Here is a 19,791-nt window from a genome sequence, read left to right on the forward strand (position 1 = left end):
ATCACTATCAACATCGTCATCATTATCATCACATATATCTCATAAGCTTATCATAACTTTTCATAGAGCATGCATTTGAATTTAAAGACAATCTATGAAAATCATATTATATGCGTAGCATGAACTTCGTAAAAATATCGCATGATAGACTTTATAATCTCTAAACTCACGCTCATCATTACCATCATCGTATCTATGGCATATCTCTTACCTTTATCTCATATGGAACCCCCTATGAACATAGACTCGTAACTTTTCGGAACATTGGTCATAGGACATGCATTAGAGCTTATAGACAATCTATAACAATGTCGGGGTGACATAAGGTCGAGAACCCCCGATAACATTATGGAGTAATCATATTCATCACATCTCACCTTGAAGGAAAGAACATTTTAAGGTGAGTGTACACCATGAACAACATCAAGGGATCGTAAATAGGATCATTAACTTCATAGACATCATATCTTGCTTTAGAATCCCTAGGATTAAACTTATCATCATTATTATCGTATTCATGACATATTTCTCATCTTTACCTCATAAGAAGCTCTCTATCAATATTGTCTCATAGTTCCCGGAATGTAAGAAAGTCATGGAGAAGTAGGGAAAATAATATCGTAGGAATCATATATAAGGATCATTAGTTTCGTAGGAATGTCGTATCATGAGCTTTAGGACTTCTAGACTTAGATTCGTCATCGGTATTGTCATGCTCGTATCTCTTTTCTTTATCTTGTATGAAGCTCTTTATAATCGTAGGCTCATAATTACCGATATGTAGAAAAATCATGGAAAGATAGGAGGATTCATACCGTAAGAGTCATGCCTTAAGTTTTCCTTTCATTTTCTATCGATATCATCGTTCTTTTCAACATTCCCAAGTCATCCTTTCAGGAAAGCATTTCCATGTCCGAGGCAACCGCATCAATATAGCTGCACATTTATCCCTTTATATACCTTTCGAGGGTCTAAATCTCTTAACGTTGTCACAAGGCCTAATCATTCTTTCTCTTACTTCACATCCCCTGTCCTAGTCACTATTCCTTTAGCCCCACTTATTGATATTGGTTCTCGAACTTCACACATCTTTATTTTGTTCCATATTACCATACTTTATCCTCTTCACATGCCTACCTTGAGTTCTTTCCCAAATAGTCTCGTGCTTTGCCTGTAGTTTCTCTCGGGGCTTCATTCACTGAGGTTTCTTACCTTTCACCTCCTTCTGACACTTTGATCTGTTTATTTTCCAGCTACGCACTCACTTTCTTTTCCAAATACCGTTGTGTTAGAACTTTTCCATTCTTAACCCATAGTGAAAATAATAGCAGCTTACCTTGTAACACTTGTACCATCTATTTTTGCTATCACTCGAACTTCGGTACCCTCACTTGATTAATGCCCTCTTTACCGTAGCGCCGATTGCTGGGACTCACATGTCTACCGATACAATCATAGATGAGATATCATATGCATTCATATATATAAAATCACTATCAACTAGCCCACAAAATACTTCCAAACACTATTCAAGCTTATCTTAATTCCAAAGTTGTAGTGCACTTTCTTTCCCTTTACCAATCTAGCCTGTCTCGTCCTACGCGACCTCTCATGGCCTCCAACCATCCCATATACTCTAGCTTTCCCTTAGGTTACTCTAGCCTTTCATTTGTGTGTTATGTCTAAATCTTTAGGATTTCTTGTATACTTCCCAGGGGGTCACCCATTCTGAAATTTCTCCCACCTTAGCACGCTTAACCTCAAAACTTTGATGGAATCCAGTGCCTTAATGCTGATATAATCGCGTCCACTTCCTCGCATGACCTTTATTACATGATCTGGAGCAAATTGAGGTCTTACAGATTCCGAAACATTTTCGTAACACGTCCTTCCTTTACAATTATTGTTTTGCCCTTTTCGATCCTCAATGTTCACCTTTCACTTTCATGTATAATTACCTTCCGTCCTGGATTCCCAGAGTCCCAATGGTAATGATCACACCTTCATCGTCATTACTTGTAAGTACTCGGGTGTCAGCCTGTTTGAATTCCTACTCACCACTTTTACGTAATAACCTGCAGCAAAATTAATTGTCGACTTTCTGGATCCTCCATCAGACCTTGTTCCTCTTATATCATTCTTTCTTTTCAGAATCTGTACACAGCAAATATCAACAATGCCTTACAGAGCATACGACTATATATCACATTCTAACCATCCAGAGCTTCCGGTTTCAGGTAACAAAACAAAATATATCAATACTTACCGCAGTGACTTTCCATATCATCACTTACTTCCTTCCGTCGTATGTAAGGCTTACGTAAGAAATTTTCATTTTTTCCTATGACTTGGCTCTATCGCACGGTCTAAGACAGAAAGAATGTCAACAATCCCTAGATGCCCCATAGCCTCCTGTTTATAAATGTGGCGCGCTTCACACCATAAACAGGACTCTATCGGACACGACTTTGCAGACAACCCCTAGGACAAACCTGCTCTGATACCACTTTGTCACACCCTAATCCCGCTAGGGTGTGATGGGCACCCGACCCCATATCCGGAGCTGAGCGAACCCTCAGACTCTTATTTCATACATAATCTCCTCGGACTCTGAAATCAAATAGTAGTGAAATATATAGTAAGCTTTCAAAATCTTTCTTTTATCGATGTTTTCAAATCAGACAAAATCTGTAATCATATAGAGTTTAACACATAATACAGAATGACATATCGGCTGATAGAGCCGCTTACAAAACTGATATACTATACCCACGACTCTGTCTGCAAAGTCTCTAACTTCGAACAAACATCATAGCACATATACTCTGACTCGGCAGCACTCCAGGAACAGGTGGAGCCTGCCAACTCCAGTGGAACATCTTGTATAATAGCTTCAGCTCATTTGGGTGTACCTGCGCGGCATGAAACGCAACCCCCGAAGAAAGGGGGGTTAGTACGGAATATGTACTGAGTATGTAAGGCATGAAATACAGAGGGCAGAACCATAACCGAAACAACCAGTACCAGAGTAAGTATACTATCCAGAATACCAAAATGTTTACCTTCCAGACACAAATCATGTATACCGATGTCGTATGTCAGAAGAAGTACAGAAAATAAGTGAATCATCCAGAGTGCCAAAAGTGCTTACTTTTCAAACACGGATCATGCATGTCAGAATCATATATCCCATATGCATATAACGTGCCCCGGCCCTCCAGTGAGGGACGCGGTAAGTCATATATCATGTATGTATATAACGTGCCCCGGCCTCCAGTGAGGGGCGCGGTAAATCATATATCATGTATGCATATAACGTGCCCCAGCCCTCCAGTGAGGGGCGCGGTGAATGAAATCATGTATGTCATCATCATGTATCACATTTACATATAACGTGCCCCGGCCCTCCATTGAGGGACGCGGTGAATGAAGTCATGTATGCCAATGTCATGTATCATATATGCATGTAACGCCCCGGCCCTCTTTTGCGGGACGCGGTAAATAGAGTCATCATATGCCATCCTGGCCACCACCCCGTCATCATATCATAATGTCATCATATCATATATAACATGCCCCAGCCCGCAAGTGAGAGGGACGCGGTGAACAATGCAGAGAAGTACGCACGAGAACATACCCTGGCCCGGGACGCAGTGAATGGACATACTGAGACTTGCACGAACAAAGTAGTGCGAAACCATATGCACATAAATCAAGACTCAATAGATACGTACACGTACCGACATCTGATGACTCAGAAACAAGTATCGGGTCAATCCGAATTAGTATAAGAAAGTTATAAGTGTTTGAAGTACAGAACGTTCTATGAACATTTCAGAAGCCATTTTTGGAAACTCAAAGCAACAACCATATCAAGTACTTTTCAGATATCGTTATGGATCAAATTAAATATAAATCTTGGAACCATATGTACGTGAAAGTTACGGACATTTTTACCACAAAACTTTTACGAACATTTCAAAGCAAATCTGAGATCTTTTACTGAAGTTAGGGACATTAAAACTTACAGATCTCTTTTAGAAACACAATTCTTTATGCTTATCTCGTTATTCAGTCATATAATAAGCTCGATCATATCAGACTTACTTATATCAGAAGTGAATCAGAATCGTAGACAACCTCGGAAACATATCAAATAGAGCTTCGGAAATCATGGATACATATCAAAAAGGTGGATACGAATCATAAACAAACTCAGAATCACAGAACAGAATAACCCCAAGATGCACATCATACCTTATTTGGCTCTAGGACATGCCAAAGAAAGAAAGGGTAAGCCTTACATACCTGCTCCACGTCCTATTAGATACGTTTATTCGTCTAAACTTGCTAGTCTACATTCAAGAGAATTAACATAATCATTAGATTCATCGACATATACTAGTCTTAGTCTTTCAAACGAATTCATTTATATTCTACCGAAATTTCGGCAGCATTTCCCTTATAAATATACCATCCCCGAGAATATAACTCGGCCACTTTTATCAACAACAATCTGAGAATGAAACTCGGCCAAATTATTAACAACATTACCAACAATCATACTTACAACTTCAACAATCAATCCCAAAACATATTCTAACATTAACAACTCTTGTCACACATTTCAACGGCATTACATTTATATCCAATTCCATCACATATAGTCAAGCCAACATCAATGCTTACACATTCAAATACTTGCCCAAGACCTTACAAACACAATTCTAGAATACTTCAAACAAGTCATACAATATTCAAAACAATCTAGCCAATATGCCATTTCACCCGAAGCTTTCCAAATACAACAAGAACCATAACAACACACTTCCTTCTTTCAAATTCAATTACAACGACCCAACTTACAATCTTCCAAACACATGTTTCATTCCCAATATTCATGAAGTATATTTACAACATACACATTAGCAACTCTATTCTCATAATTATAAGGAACCATACTAATGTCACATTAACTTCTTCCATAATCCACAAACGATTACAAATTCATTTTCAACCATTAAATCCTCATTTTACATCATAGAATCCACAACACAACAACAATCAAATTACTAAATAAAATCAATTCATTTGTTCTACACAATACAACTATATTCGGCCACAACTTCAACCCACACGGCTACAACATAGCATCCACACTTTCATGAATTTCATCCATTTCTTCACCCTACAACATATACAAACCACCCACAACATAAAAAAGGGGATGAAACCTTACCTTTTTCCTTAACTCCACAACTTGGCTTGGGTTGCTCCTTGTAAGAATGAGTGGTTTTCTTGCTTCAACAACTATCCCATGTTAAAGAGGGCCTTCCAATTAGTAGAAAGGCTAGAAGGAAAAAAAATTGATCAAATTCTTTCAAGGGGTCAATTTTGATGCTCATGGTTGAATGGCCTTTTTATTTTTGCCTTCTCCATATTTCTTGAATCTTCTAAGGAAAAAGATGAAAAATATGGCCTATAAGTCATCTTTTTATTTACCCATGTTAAGCCTCCATATGGGCCTTGGCCCATACCATATTACACGGCCCACTTGGCCAATTTGTTCAAGACCATTATTTTTTTGCTTGCAATTCATGAAAAATTATTTTCCTAATTCCAAATTTGCCCTTAGCCTTCCTCGATATTTCCATGGGCCATCTTGTGAATTTCCCTTTTTACCCTTAGCCTATATCAATATTCCCATACTAATAATGTTCATAAATAATATTCTTAAACAACTTGTATATTAAAATAATTTTTGAAAATGGTCTTATGCTGCCCACTAGTGGTGTCTACCCATGCCATCTAGACATGGTGTATACGCTGCCCGCCTTAGCGGTATCTGCCCGGCCATATAGGCGCGGTGTAATATCATCAATGTGCACTCATCATAATGCATGCATAGAGACTCAAGGATAGCTATACTTTATCGAGGTGACATACGGTCGTGAACCCCCGATTACATTATGGAACATTTATAAGCATTCTGCCTCACCTTGACGGAAATAGTATATAAGGTGAGTGTATACAATAAACAACATCATTAACTTTATAGGAACATCATATCATGAACTCTAGAATCTTTAGGCTTAAGCTCATCATCATCATTACTAGGCTCATAATGTAACTCTTATCTCATATGGCTATTCATGAACATAGACTCTTAGCTTTCCGGGATGTAGAAGATTCATGGAGAAGAAGGAAAAATCATGTCATAGGATTCAAGCCATAGAAAGAAGGGACTAGCCTCACATACCTTTTTCGTTTAACTAATCTATCGCTTGCTTGTCCTCCTTCGATACCCACATTTCTACCTTCAAGAGAAGTCGCATGAACATTAGCTAATCGATTACTTAAACGTGCTTACTAAAGCTAAAGAAAATTGGGCAGCATTTCCTTTGTTTATACAACTTTCCCCATATTCCATATCAACTCCCAACATCGATAACAACATTCACAATATCACAAGCAACAATCATCTTTCGCATACATTACCCACATTTCGCAATTTCACTCCAATTTCTCCATAGTCATGGTCATAATTCATTATTGTATTTTCTCACATATAATACTCATTCCATGTTCTAAATATCGTTCATAACATACTTACAATCACAACATATCGATAATCATGACTCAATCCAAGCCTTTACTCAACAATGATACTATTCCCACATTTATGACCCATTTTCTATATCTTTCTACAATCCAAGTGTTTTTAACTTTCAACACCTTAAAAAACAAGGAATGATCATAAAACTCACCTTAGATAATGGAAGAATAACCCTTGAGTGGGAATTCTCTTCTTGCACAAAAACCCTAGCTCACTTCCTTTAGGATTTCTTGGCTTAGATGAACTTTGATAGGTTTCATTAGGGCTGTTCACAGTTTTGGTTAAAACCAAAACCAAACCGAAAATTTAACCAAACCGAATAAAATAACCGACATTTGGTTTAGTTTGGTTTGGTTTGGTTTTAAATTTGAAAAACCGATAATATTTGGTTTGGTTATGGTTATAGTAAAAAATAACCGAATAAATAACCGAACCAAACCGATAATTATATACATAAAATTTATAATTATTTATATGTATAATATTAGCTTTTTATAAATAATTAAAGATATTTTATACCTTTTAATTATTAATTTAATTTTGGTCTACTTATTTTTAAGGCCCATGTCTTAAAAAAATATGTCCAACAATCCAAGCCCAACTCTAATAAGTCGTAAGCATAAGGGTTGTTTGTATTTTGAAACCTCTGTTTGACTTGTTCTTTTGAATCTAAACTGCGTTGCAAGTTTGGTCCACCTGATTTGCCAACAACGTGTCTTTCCCTTAATATGCAGCAAAGTTCACCCTTGTGGGCTATGAGGAAAAAAGAGTTTCATAAGAAACTTGAAGAATGTAGAGAGAGAATATTTGAATTGTCACGACTAGTCATAAACCGAAAAACCGAACCAAACCGAACCAAACCGACAATAACCAAACCGGTGGTTATTATTTTACTTGGTTTGGTTATGGTTTTAGACATTTAAAAACCGACTAAATTGGTTTGGTTATGATTTTAACCAATAACCGACCCAAACCGAACCATGAACACCCCTAGGTTTCATACACTTGATTTTGTGGGTTTGATGAAATTGATCATAGATTTCTCTTGGTTTCTTGTGGTTGAATAATGGAGAGAGTTCTAGAAGATTCTTGAGGTGTGGAGAAGTGAAATGAAATGAAATAAATGAGAGAGGGTCCTTATATCAACATTTAAAATATGTCCCGATCTAATTCTACGGACCAACATACGGTCCGTATAATTTATACTGATCGTATGTCTGGCCGTAGATCTGGTCCAGTTAGGTGTGCCATTCTGGACTGATTATACGGCCAGACATACGGCCAGTATGTTGGGCCGTATAATGCCCAGTTCATCTGAACTCGTTCTCGTTGACTCGTTTGATCTCCAATCCTTATGGAACCTTCTTGACACTTGATTAACACCTCAATACCAATCTAAGGGACATTATAACTCTTCTCCGAAACATCTTTAAGCCATCATTAACTTGTCGCTCATAATTCTTACCCGACACGCAACATATCCCTTGCTTTCCTTGACAACCTTCTTCCCTTACGTCAAATGTGTTTGAATCTCGATTAGCTTCATCAGATGCTATTTATTACTTATCGAAACATCGTATACGTCGTGCTCTTCTCTATCCTATTCACTGTACGCTAACGGGAAATTTTCCAAGGTGTAACACAAAGAATCTATCATAGCTTATCATGTTGTCTTCATAGAACTCTTCTTGCCTTATTTTCAAAATAAACAGTATTCCTTTTTTCAAAAGCCTTTTCCTCTTTCTAGTTTTGCTGCAATCTTTCACATTATCACATATCACCTAGCCTGGTCAACCACCTCCTTTAAGACATATCAGTGCAGACACAACATGACCAAGTTTATTAATTTGAGTGAACAATTAATAAATGCACAAGAAACTCATTTTTAGAGATCCGTTTAACTTAACAAAAGGGCAAGGAGACACCAAATGTGCAAAGGTAGGCGGTTACACCCCATAGGCTTATAAAGAATGCCATGACAATCTCTTATTTGGGAAGAAAGATACTATGATTGCTTGACCCTTTCTCAACCTTCTCCTAAGATGTCTTTAAAAGACCTTCCCATTTAGCCAAGTGGTTTTCAACCTCCACATCTACACTTATGATCCCTTTTATTGCCCTTTAGAATATACCAAAAGAAGACTGGACAGTTCATGTATCAAAGTCAAAACATTTTCTTAAGATTTCAACCACAGGTTTCCCTCTTTTCTATCCTTTTTATCCTCTTCTTTTACTCAAACTAGAATTATAAGATCCTTCCTATTTGTTTTCATCTTTTAAGCCTAGACAATCAAGGACCATGAATTATTATCACCATATTCTTATTCATGCACAAAGAAAAGAAAACAGACCTCAGATTTCAAAACAAAAGCCTCAATCTCTAAACTATCCAAAACTGGATAAACCATGACGAAACTACTTCATTTCACCCTTCTTTTAATACTTAAAACTTGTCAAATTTTAAAACTTAGGATCATCTATCAAATTAGGACCTATACATGAATGAAATGCAATACAGATGCAAGAATGCCGCATATCAGTCCACTTCCATAACAAATTTACTTCTTTAACAATAAAAACCAACATTAACCAGCATTAAACCGCTAGAGCAGTCTAACTAATGTAAATACACCTACACTAGGCAAAATTCTAAATAACAAAAATAAGATGAATTAATTTACCTTTTGTGTGTTCAGCCAAGAAGAGAACGAACTTGGGAACTTTGTGCTTGCAACCTCAACAAATCAGCCACACAAAAATATAAATGAAGTAAGGAAAAATATTTTAACTGAGAAAACCCCAACAATTTCAGTCTAGGTTTTAAAAAAAAATTACTAAGAAGCTTTTTGAAGGATCGAAACTTTCCAACTTCTTCAACTTTCAAATTTTCCTCTATTTTTTATCTCACTATTTTTCCCTCTTTTTTCCGACCTCCTCGTTTTTGTGAGAGTGGGGTTCTATTTAGAGAACCCCAAACGTTCAACCAAAATTAACAACAACGATGTGGGATAAACCTCTTCCAAATAAAATACTCAGTAAACAAAACCAACGACCTAGATCTATTGATTAGCAACACATGTGGTCAGATCTAACCCTTCTTGGGTCGATCTAACCCAACAACCATGAGCCAATAGAAAAAATGCGAGAAGTAATAAGCAAAATAACTTAAAAGCAAAAGAAAATCATGATTTTAACTACAAATCTGAAGAAAAAAAATGAGTAAAGCCAAGATTTATTACCATATTCGGGTACAAAAAACACGAAATCAGGTGTAACAATTAATGCTTTCACCACAATAAGCATGTAATAGCTGTGTATGTCAGCCATGCTCAATAAACATGCCATTTTTGGCGGAGAGAGGCAATGGAAAGTCAAGGTGGTGTTAGGGTTTTCAAGAGAATGGAAGAGAGAGAAGGGGGCAAAAGGGGAGGGTTTATTTGCAAAGGAAAGAAAAATGAAATAAATGGTGGGGGGGGGGGGGGGGTATACCTCTTATTCGTTTAAATGAATTGGGACGGGTCTCAGCCTGGCTTGGGCTGGACTTAGTCCAAATTATGAGTGTTAAAAGGGCCCAAGTGTTTATGTATACTTGGTGTATACATATGTATATCTAGCACATAAAAAAAACAAATAATTAGAAAAATATTAAAATTGATGAAGTTTTAAGTATAGGAAAACTTAGGCCATAATTATTTTATTAAAATAATACAAGAGTCGACCAAATTGCTAATGGGCCTAAAGCGGCCTTAATTAATTAATCTGGCATGATTATTTCAATTATGGCCTCGTTTGGCCGAATTAGAAAATTTTGAAATTAAATTAAACTGGTTATAAAAACATTAACAGGCTGATTTTGCAAAAATAACTCTAATTTCTTTAAATCATGAACGAATTAATTTAATTGTGGCCAGGGAAAAAATATTTATATAAAAAGGATCAATTTTGCAATAATTATCACTTAATTAATTAATTAATTATCCTAATTAAAACATTTATGGGAAATTATGCATACTTTTTGACAAATCATGCGAATTATATAAAAATTAGAAATTTAAAGGGTTAAATAGTTAATTACTTAAATTATTTAAATTACTCAAACTTCATGGATTAAAAGGCAATAAAGTATTTGCAAAATTTTGATTTCTTGACAATTTTAAATAATTAAATAAATGAAAACCCTTTTTCTCTCTTTCTCTTCTTTTTAATTAGATTTAACAAAATCTCATAAAATATCATAAAAGTACTCATTAATTTCTTAATAAATTTATGATGTATGAAAATCCTTTTACCAATTCAAGGGAGTGAAACATGTTGACTTAGACAATTTATAAAAATCATTTAAATCTTTCAAGATGCCCAGTTCACTTTATTTATTATCCGGAGACTCTAAGTGATTAATATAAATTATGGGAGGTCAAATATTAGGTGTCAACACCCACCAAGTCATAATTGACCCTCTAGGCCTCTCGGAATCGACGAATTTTCGAAAAAGGTTTGTTTACCCAAAAGTCAACTATCAGTCAACCATTTTTCACTTTAAGGTTCTATTTCTCATAAGTCATCATATAACTCGCCCGATTACCTTGGGAAATGTACCAACCATCCCCACAGGTCAAAATCATACTAACAAGGCTCGGAGAAGGGTCAACGAGGGTAAATGGGTCAAAAGTGTAATAACGACCAGTTTGGACGTTACACAAATGTTTCAAACAATCACTCTATCCAATTGAAGTTTGTATGATCCATAATCTATAGGTATTCACCAAATTCGCTGCTATGTTCGTAACTCAAAACTCACTGCTCCGGATCTACAAATCTAATCTCCACCGTTCTAAATTTATCAAATATACGCTATGAATAATCAGTTAAAATTTGATCTTGATTCAATAGTTAAGCAGTAAACGCCAATTAAAGCTGGCTAGTTGAGGGAAAGTGTACAAAAAAATACTAAGGTTTTGCCTTTGTTGGTGTGCATCTAAATCAATCCTATTTCATGATTCTAACGATCATGAAATGTCTAAAACACAATAGAAACTCCATATAATCCATTATTAAGTGAGGGTCTTACCTTTTTAAAGAAATCCCAAAGCTTCATCCTAAATTTAACCTTGAATGAATTAACAATCTAGGGATCCCAATAATGATTTGGCGTTAGTCTAATATTAACTTAATATAATTAGTGTAGGGATTTGAGCAAAAGCTTACCTTAGGTGGTTGGTAGCATCCTCTAGTCGAAAAACCATCACACAAGACGTTTTAGGTTATATTGTATAGGTTATCATAACGGCTTGGCTTTAAACCTAATCCTACAAGAATCGAGATTTCCTATTGGACAATCTTCATTAAATTGATCACAGATCCTTGCTCAAGTCTCTGATTGACCTTATTGTTATGTGGTACTAACGATATTTTGATGTTATAAAACTTTCATATGTTGAGTTTTCTCAGATTACCTACGGATTTTAGCTTATACTCATTTGAAGTGAGGTCTTGTGCAAGCTAAGTGGGAAATTTCAATTTACATGATCTTCTGAACTTGTTTTTGCCTTCTACTATCCTTACACCCTCAAATTACTTCCGAAGCACATTATATATCTAATATTGGCTTATAAGATATTTCCAATGGTCCGGATCATCTTGACACGCAAAACAATACCTTTCACATTCGACGATACGACTAGAAGTCTTTAAACTTAACGAAACTTCTCAAACCACTTTCCTCCACTTTAACCACTCTCATCATTTTTAAATTATAATTTGACATATGTGCACATATAAATACTAAGGTTCGAGTCTAGCCACATGCTTTTAACGAGTTCAAACCTAACCTGAAGGCACGGAGTGCTACATTTAAGCGATCACACTGGCCCGAATTTACAGGGTCTTACATAAACTATTTCAACAATTCTTAAATTGTTGTAACAACTAATGTGACTTGTTGGGTCAAAATTTAAGTCATTCCTCAGTTGTTGCAGCAATTCACGTGACTTGTTGGAAACAATTTCCAAATATTGCTAAATGTTGTAGCAACTCTATGACCTATTGCAACATCTGATTAAATTGTTACAACAACTGTTTAAATTCATTAATTGACAGAAATATATATTGAACATAGACAATATATTGTAATATCCCGCATCCCCTAAATAAAGTGCGACTAAGTTCGAAATAGGTCGACGAAGATAAAATGATTTGAACATGTGAATACAAGATCGTCTTTACGTTTAAAGATTGTTAATCTAGTGTTTTATAAGCTAATCAAAGGTTGGAGATTTGAGGATTGAAAATAATGAGTTTCGATGAGATTTGGCAAGTTTGAGGTGGCATGCAGACCGTACATGGGAGGTACAGACCGTATGTCCACTGTAGATGAGGTTCCCCTAGTGTAGAGTTCTGGACAGGATTTTAGCCCAACTTCCCAGGGGTATTTCTCCAAGTATATAAAGATTTATGGGGTGAATTACCTATCCATATTAAAGTTCATCGAGTCTAGTTTTCAACGTATCAAACTGTTCGTCAATCGGAGCTCTGTACAAGAAGTTATGTACGTTTTAAGAAATCTCTGCAAAGTTGACCCCAAAAACGGTGGAAATACGAACCGTTTTATAATATACGGTCCATATCCCAAACCGTATTTCATGGCGGTGGAAATGTTATTTAAGTATTCCCAAGAGGTGCAGACTTCATTTTCACTCCTTTCTCTTCCAAAACTAATCCTCAAGCTCCCAAGATCCTCTCTAAGGGTTCCACCAACACCAAGATAAGTTGCACCAAGTTTTAGACATGATTTTCCTTTCGTCAATCTCACGGTGCTAACATAGCTTCTCTTTTCGATTAGTTGCGGAATTAGGGCTTTCATTAAGTTGAAGTAAAGTGGGGAAAAGACTTGTTTTTGACATCTAAGGTAAGGACTCTTCTCTTCTTCATGTGTATGAGCTCGTGTGAGCCTTGAATGCATTGTCTTAGTAAGAACTCACGGGACGGTGTTCGGAAGCCGTGAGTTCAATTGTTTGAAGTTGTTATAAGCTGTTTTTGGGTTGTTCTTGATATGTTGAAGATTTGGAGTTGTTGTTATGGTTGTGTATATATGTGGTTGTTGTTTATATGAAGTTTGGAAGGAACAAGGGCGGGGAGAAACATTGTATAGTTGTTTGTATTGTGAGCTTATTGCTCGTCGTTTCGTTATAGTGTCTTCTTATAGTTTGATACTAGTGTTATTATCATTCCTTATAGATTAACGTGTGTTGCACGGGCTGGTTTTGTAGTAGTTTACTTAAGGTTCGGTATTAGAGGTATGTAATGGCTATCCCTTTCACTTCTTTCGGCATGAATCTTTAGGATACATTTTTCTTAAGAGGAACTCAATGGAACTCTATTCCTACACTAGATGTCCGCTTATTGTCCTATCCTGTGTTATACGTAAGGGTGTTGGATTTTCTCTGGTTTGTAGCATATCATATTTTCCTTAAGGATGATTAGATCCCCTTCGTAAGAACTTGTATTTCATATGTATTGGAAGGACTAGACCTTAGGTGACGACTTTATTCGACTGTTGTAACATACTATAACTGACATGTAGTCTATAGAATGATTAAACCAACAAAAACTAAGGGGACTTATGATGTCTGTTGCTGATGGTTAGACTCTCATAAGAATAATTCTAGGACTCTGAAGTTACGAGAATGTGTTGTAAACTAAGGATCGTAATAGGTTATATAATGGCTCTACAAGTTGATGAATAGGAACCTTTGGCTTTTGATTGCTAATTATACATTGTATGGTTTGTGTGGTGTTTGCATATGCATATCATGTGTTCCCTATGGATGGTCTTCAGGTGAACACATAGGTGCACAAAAAGGGTTGGCTGTGGATGGTCCGAGTGTACGCATAGTCCAACCTAAAAGGAGGTGAGCCTTATGGACGGTCTGTTTTGCTATGCATAAGCGCCACCCTTATTTCTCATGTTTATGTGATGTTTATTTCATGTCAATTTTGTGTAATGTTTCATGTATGACCTTTATAGCCTATTACTAAAAAGGGGTAAGTAAGGGAAGTAACATACGAACGGTCCCAGAACATTACTACAGATAACACTCTAACGATATAATCAGAATGCTTCAAAAGAGTTCCAAAACAACCTAAGATACGGTAAGACAGTCTCGGCGACTTGGTAAGTCGATCCCTATCCTTCCAGAATATTATTATTGTATTTAACTTGTATCATATATGAGCCTCATTGCTTTATATAATTATGTTTGCCTTACATATGCAGTACATTCTTTCTGTGCTGACATCCCTTTTGTTGGGGGTGCTATATTTCATGTTGCAGGTTTAGGTGGACAGTTTGACGGGCCTTCATAGTAGGCAGTCCCAGTATTCAGCAGTTGAACAGTAAGACTCCATATCTTTCGGAGTGCAGCCGAGTCTAGAGGTCATTTTTGCTATGCTTATGTGTAGACCTTATGGGTAGAGTCTTGACCGTATCACATGTTGTACTCGTAGAGGCTTGTATACTGTTATACCTCGTATTTTTATACGTCGAATTATTCGTAAGCTAATCGACATAAGTTAAGGACGAGATTATTTTTGGATATGAAATAGGAATTTTTAATTCTCAATTTTAATTAGTACACAAATTGCTTATAAATTTTATTTAGTGTAGAAATATTATTGAAGATTAGGGACTAATTAATTATGATTAGATTATTAAGTAGGGATTAGTGATCAATTAAGATTAATTAAGTTAATTATATCTTGTGGGTCCCACCCATTTTTAATTTAAAAAAAAAATGGTGAGTCACTATGATGGACACGTGTAGGAAAAATGGGCAGCCCATAAATAGCACATTATTGACTAAGTTTAGTCATCATTTTCATTTCATAATTTGAAGCAAAAAAAAAAAAGAAAACATTTCCATGGCTGCTCGAGGCCAGCCATGGTTGAATGGAAAAAAAAATTGTTTCTTGTTTTGATTAAGTTCCAAGGTGAATTGCAAGTTCAAGGAGGTGATAGCAACATTGGGTATTGAATTGAGGAAGAAGAAATAGTGAAATTGGAGCAAATAAGTGTAGAATTTCCTCCGATTAAATTAAGGTAAGATTTTCTCATTTTATGGTATAATTGTATAAATGGTGTTGTAATGGAAGGATTAAAATTGAATTGGATGAAATTGGAAGTAAGAAATTGCATGAAATCATTGATATTAGGAGTTGTAGTTGCTATATAGAATTGTTGAGTTGAGAAGATGAAAAGTGTGGTTTATGTTAATATGTTGTTGTTCGTGTTATTGTCGTGTTGTCGTTGATGGGGATTCTAAATCTGGAAGAAAGGAGTGTATAACGTATCGTATACAAAACGTATGTTGGTTTGTTTGGTGTATAATCTTAAATGTTAATGATTTGGATTGAAAAAGGATTAAGAAAGGTTATTGAGTTGTTTATGGGTTGGATTGTAAGGATTTTATATGAATATTTCTATTACTGTCATTGTTGGTATTGTTGTGATAACAGGAGGTTAATTGGAAGTTCGGGTTAGGCGAGTTATATAGGGGAAATGCTGCCCGATTTCCGTTAAGTTCTTAACTAATGAAAATCCTAATCAAGCAAGCATGAATTAAAGAATGATTCCTATAAGTGATTGGTTACAGATTTATAAGTTAGAAAGTATAGTTTACTAACGATAGCGTTACTTTCATATCGAATAGGCTAAAAGGACGACGAAGCGAACTTGGTTACGGTTAACCTATAACAGGTAAGTAAAGTTATCCTTCTTCTTTTTGGAATGATCTTTGTGAAGCAAACAGACGACGTATATATGATCCCAAAGAAGTTCCTATTCTTAGAGACACTAGGATGACTATGTTCTTGATTTCCATATGTTATTTCATATGGTTTGATAAGTGTCTATGATTTCTGAAGTTCCTTTTTCTATAATCCATAATGACATTCGAGGGATACTTGATATGACTGTCGCCATTGATACTCGAGTGTTAATTCATTCTACTTATTCTGTTTGAGTCTCTGATGATGATTTAGTCTGTATATGGTTGATCACTACTCTGCTCGTGCATGCCTCAATATATCTTTCACCGAGTCCCGGGCCGGGTATGTTATCGTGCACAGTTTCACTGCATTGTTCACCGAGTCCCTCACTAGAGGGCCGGGTACGGTATATATAGATATATATGTATATGATTATGTGATGATGTGATGGCGTTATGATGTGATGATGTGATGGTGTTATGATGTGATGATGTGATGATGTGGTTATGGCGCCAAGGATGGTATGTGGCGACCTTATTCACCGAGTCCCATAATGGGCCGGACATGATATATGATATTGATATGCATGATTTTCATTTCATAAGATAAGTGTATTGGTATTTTAAAAGTCATACTTGTTTCCGGTAATCTGTATTTCAGTTATGATCCACTTTATTATATTTCATGCTTTATATACTCAGTACATATCTCGTACTGACCCCCTTTCTTCGAGGGGCTGCATTTCATGCCCGCAGGTACAGACACTCGATTCGGTGATTCCCCAGCTTAGGGTTTCCAGTCAGCTGTCTTGGAGAGCTCCGTTGTTCCGGAGCCTAGACTTTTGGTACAGATCTTCTGATGTGTATATATATATATATATATATATGTTTGTCCACGGGTACGACGGGGCCCTGTCCCGTCATATTTCACTGTTGATACTCTAAGAGGTCTGTAGACATGTGTGTGGGTTGTATATAGATTATGATCAGTTGTGTCTATATAGTTGTTGTGGATGTTTCTGTTTGTTGAGGCAGCCTTTCCGGCTTGCGTATGTTATCGATATGTAGTGGCAGCCTTGTCGGCTTGCGTAGTATAATGACATGTAGTGGCAGCCTTGTCGGCTTGCGTATTATAATGATATATAGTGGCAGCCTCGTCGGCTTGCGTATTTTATTACGTTGTGATTGGTTGATACTCCGCAGGAGACAGATTATCATGATCTATGACGTTGAGGACCTTTGGGTCTATGTGGATTCCCATGTTTTCTATAGTGTCAGTCTGATTATGTCTAACAGGTATACATATGGGTGTCCAGCTCGGGCACTAGTCATGGCCCACGGGACTGGGTCGTGACATATACATGTGTTGTATGTGTGATGGCCTTGTCAGCCTTCGTGTTTATGTATCGATACATATGGTGGCATTGTCGGCCCATGTACATATACCTTTTGGGTTGTTCATATATCGACGTTGTCATATCCTTCTTATCTCCAGGTTACTATGTGTTATGGCCTTATCGACCCCTGATGTTCTGCTTATGTTACAGTAATATGTATTACAAGTTTCTTTGCTAAGTTAAGTAAGGCACCGGGTGTCGGTATCTCCTCCTCAGGCTTGGGGCGTGCAATATATAATGAACATAGACAGTATATACTAAACATAGAAAATATATACTGAACATAATGAACATAAAATACATCCAATTCATAATATTGTTTGATAAAAACATAAATTAAAAAAATTAACAAAAACAATACTAGATGACTCGGCAGTAGAAAACTCATCATTATGATCATGTAACTATTTACTTTTTTGTTCACTGCCGGTCTTTGACTTTTCAACTGATGTAGTATCATCATCTCCATCTTCAATATCTCCATTTTCATTTCATTCTTGAGTACTAATATCTTTAGAATGTGTATTATCATCATCATCTCTATCTTCGCCATCTTTGCCATCTTCATATCTTGTTCTACTTCTCTTTGTTTTTCTACCTAAGAGGCCTGAGAGTTTTCTTTGGCCTCTGAGCCCTCGTTCATGTCTTCAGACTATTGTTCCTGTTGGCTCTGAGTTACAGACTCATATGTTTTGCTTTGCTTGTCCTTGTCATTCGAGTATCAGGTCTTTTACTTTTACTAGCAACAATGGTAATTGATTTTTTATTTCTTCTTCTTTTTGAGGTCGTCAGCTACATAGGAGACAAACAAAAATCATCAATTACTTGAAGAAATAATTTGTGCAATATTCAAAAATAAATAGAAAAAAGCAGTTGCAGTTGATCAAACAAGTACTGAATTTGTCACAACAAGTGATGTACCTATTGCAACAACTTCAGGATTTTTTTTAAGAAATCAAACAATTGTTGAGGTTGTTGCAATAAATTGTTCCAACATTTAATGAAGTTATTGCCACAATTGCTTGCATAATTCCATTTGCAGCAATTCAAACAACTTCATCAATTATTTGCAACAATTTGTTACAATAGCCTCAATAATTGTTTGATTTTTTCAAACAAATGCTGAAGTTGTTGCAACAGCTTCCTTAGTTGTTTGAAAAAACAAAATAAATGCAAACATATTTTTCCTAAACCATAAAACAACAACAGCAAGAACGAAAATTTCACTACGAGACACCGCTATTTTAAAAAATATAACCACAACAAGAACAATAAATACACAAAAATAAAGGGTTTCTTTGGCATGCAACAAAAAATAAAATACTTTAGGCTGAAACCCATATTATTATTATTATTCTTGTTTAACCAAAAAGATTATTTTCAGTTTCAAAAATCAAAATCCTAACTGTTTGACAATAGTGAAAGAGGAAAAAAATAATTATCGAAAAGGTGCAGCAGCAGTCAAGAGAGAGAAGGGACGAGACTATAGAGAAGATGAGCAGCAACAATGGCAAGCAGAGCAGCAGCAACAAAAATATGGAGAAAAAAATCGTGGAGAAAGGAGTGAAGAAGAAGAAGAAGAGTCACAGGGAAGGAAAACAGAAGAGAAAAGAGACGGTTGCCTTTCTTAATCCAAAAAAAATGTTTGCCTTTTTTATTTTTAAAATAAAGGGGTTGGGGTAAACCTCCAATTATCATATTATGGAACTATCATCATTATCATATCTCATCTTGGAAGAACAATAACCATAAGATGAGATCAACATCAATGAACAAAATAAATAATCATATGAGAAAGATCAATAATCACGAGACAATTATCAACAACATCATAAGAACCTCGAGAATCATAAGCTTCTTACATTTTTAGGAATAGGGATATTATGGATATTGTATGTAAGTTCACAACAATGGGAGCATGCCTTAAGAAAGAAGGAACAACCTTAACATACCTCGTTGTCTCCTTACTACTCCTCGCCTATCCTCATACGTTTGCAAATCTACATTCAAGATAATT

General features: G+C 36.0%; 1 long non-coding RNA gene across 1 annotated transcript; it reads right to left on the reverse strand.

Moving 5' to 3' along the window:
* Positions 1 to 2,651: 2,651 nt before the first annotated feature.
* Positions 2,652 to 10,054, reverse strand: LOC132642511 (uncharacterized). Its single transcript, XR_009583210.1, has 3 exons — positions 9,856 to 10,054; positions 9,298 to 9,351; positions 2,652 to 2,912 (listed from the first exon to the last, which is right to left on the reverse strand). It is a non-coding gene; the product is annotated as an uncharacterized LOC132642511 (long non-coding RNA).
* Positions 10,055 to 19,791: the final 9,737 nt, after the last annotated feature.

The sequence above is a fragment of the Lycium barbarum genome, chromosome 5 (assembly GCF_019175385.1).
Source record: "Lycium barbarum isolate Lr01 chromosome 5, ASM1917538v2, whole genome shotgun sequence".
NCBI classification, from domain to species: domain Eukaryota; kingdom Viridiplantae; phylum Streptophyta; class Magnoliopsida; order Solanales; family Solanaceae; genus Lycium; species Lycium barbarum.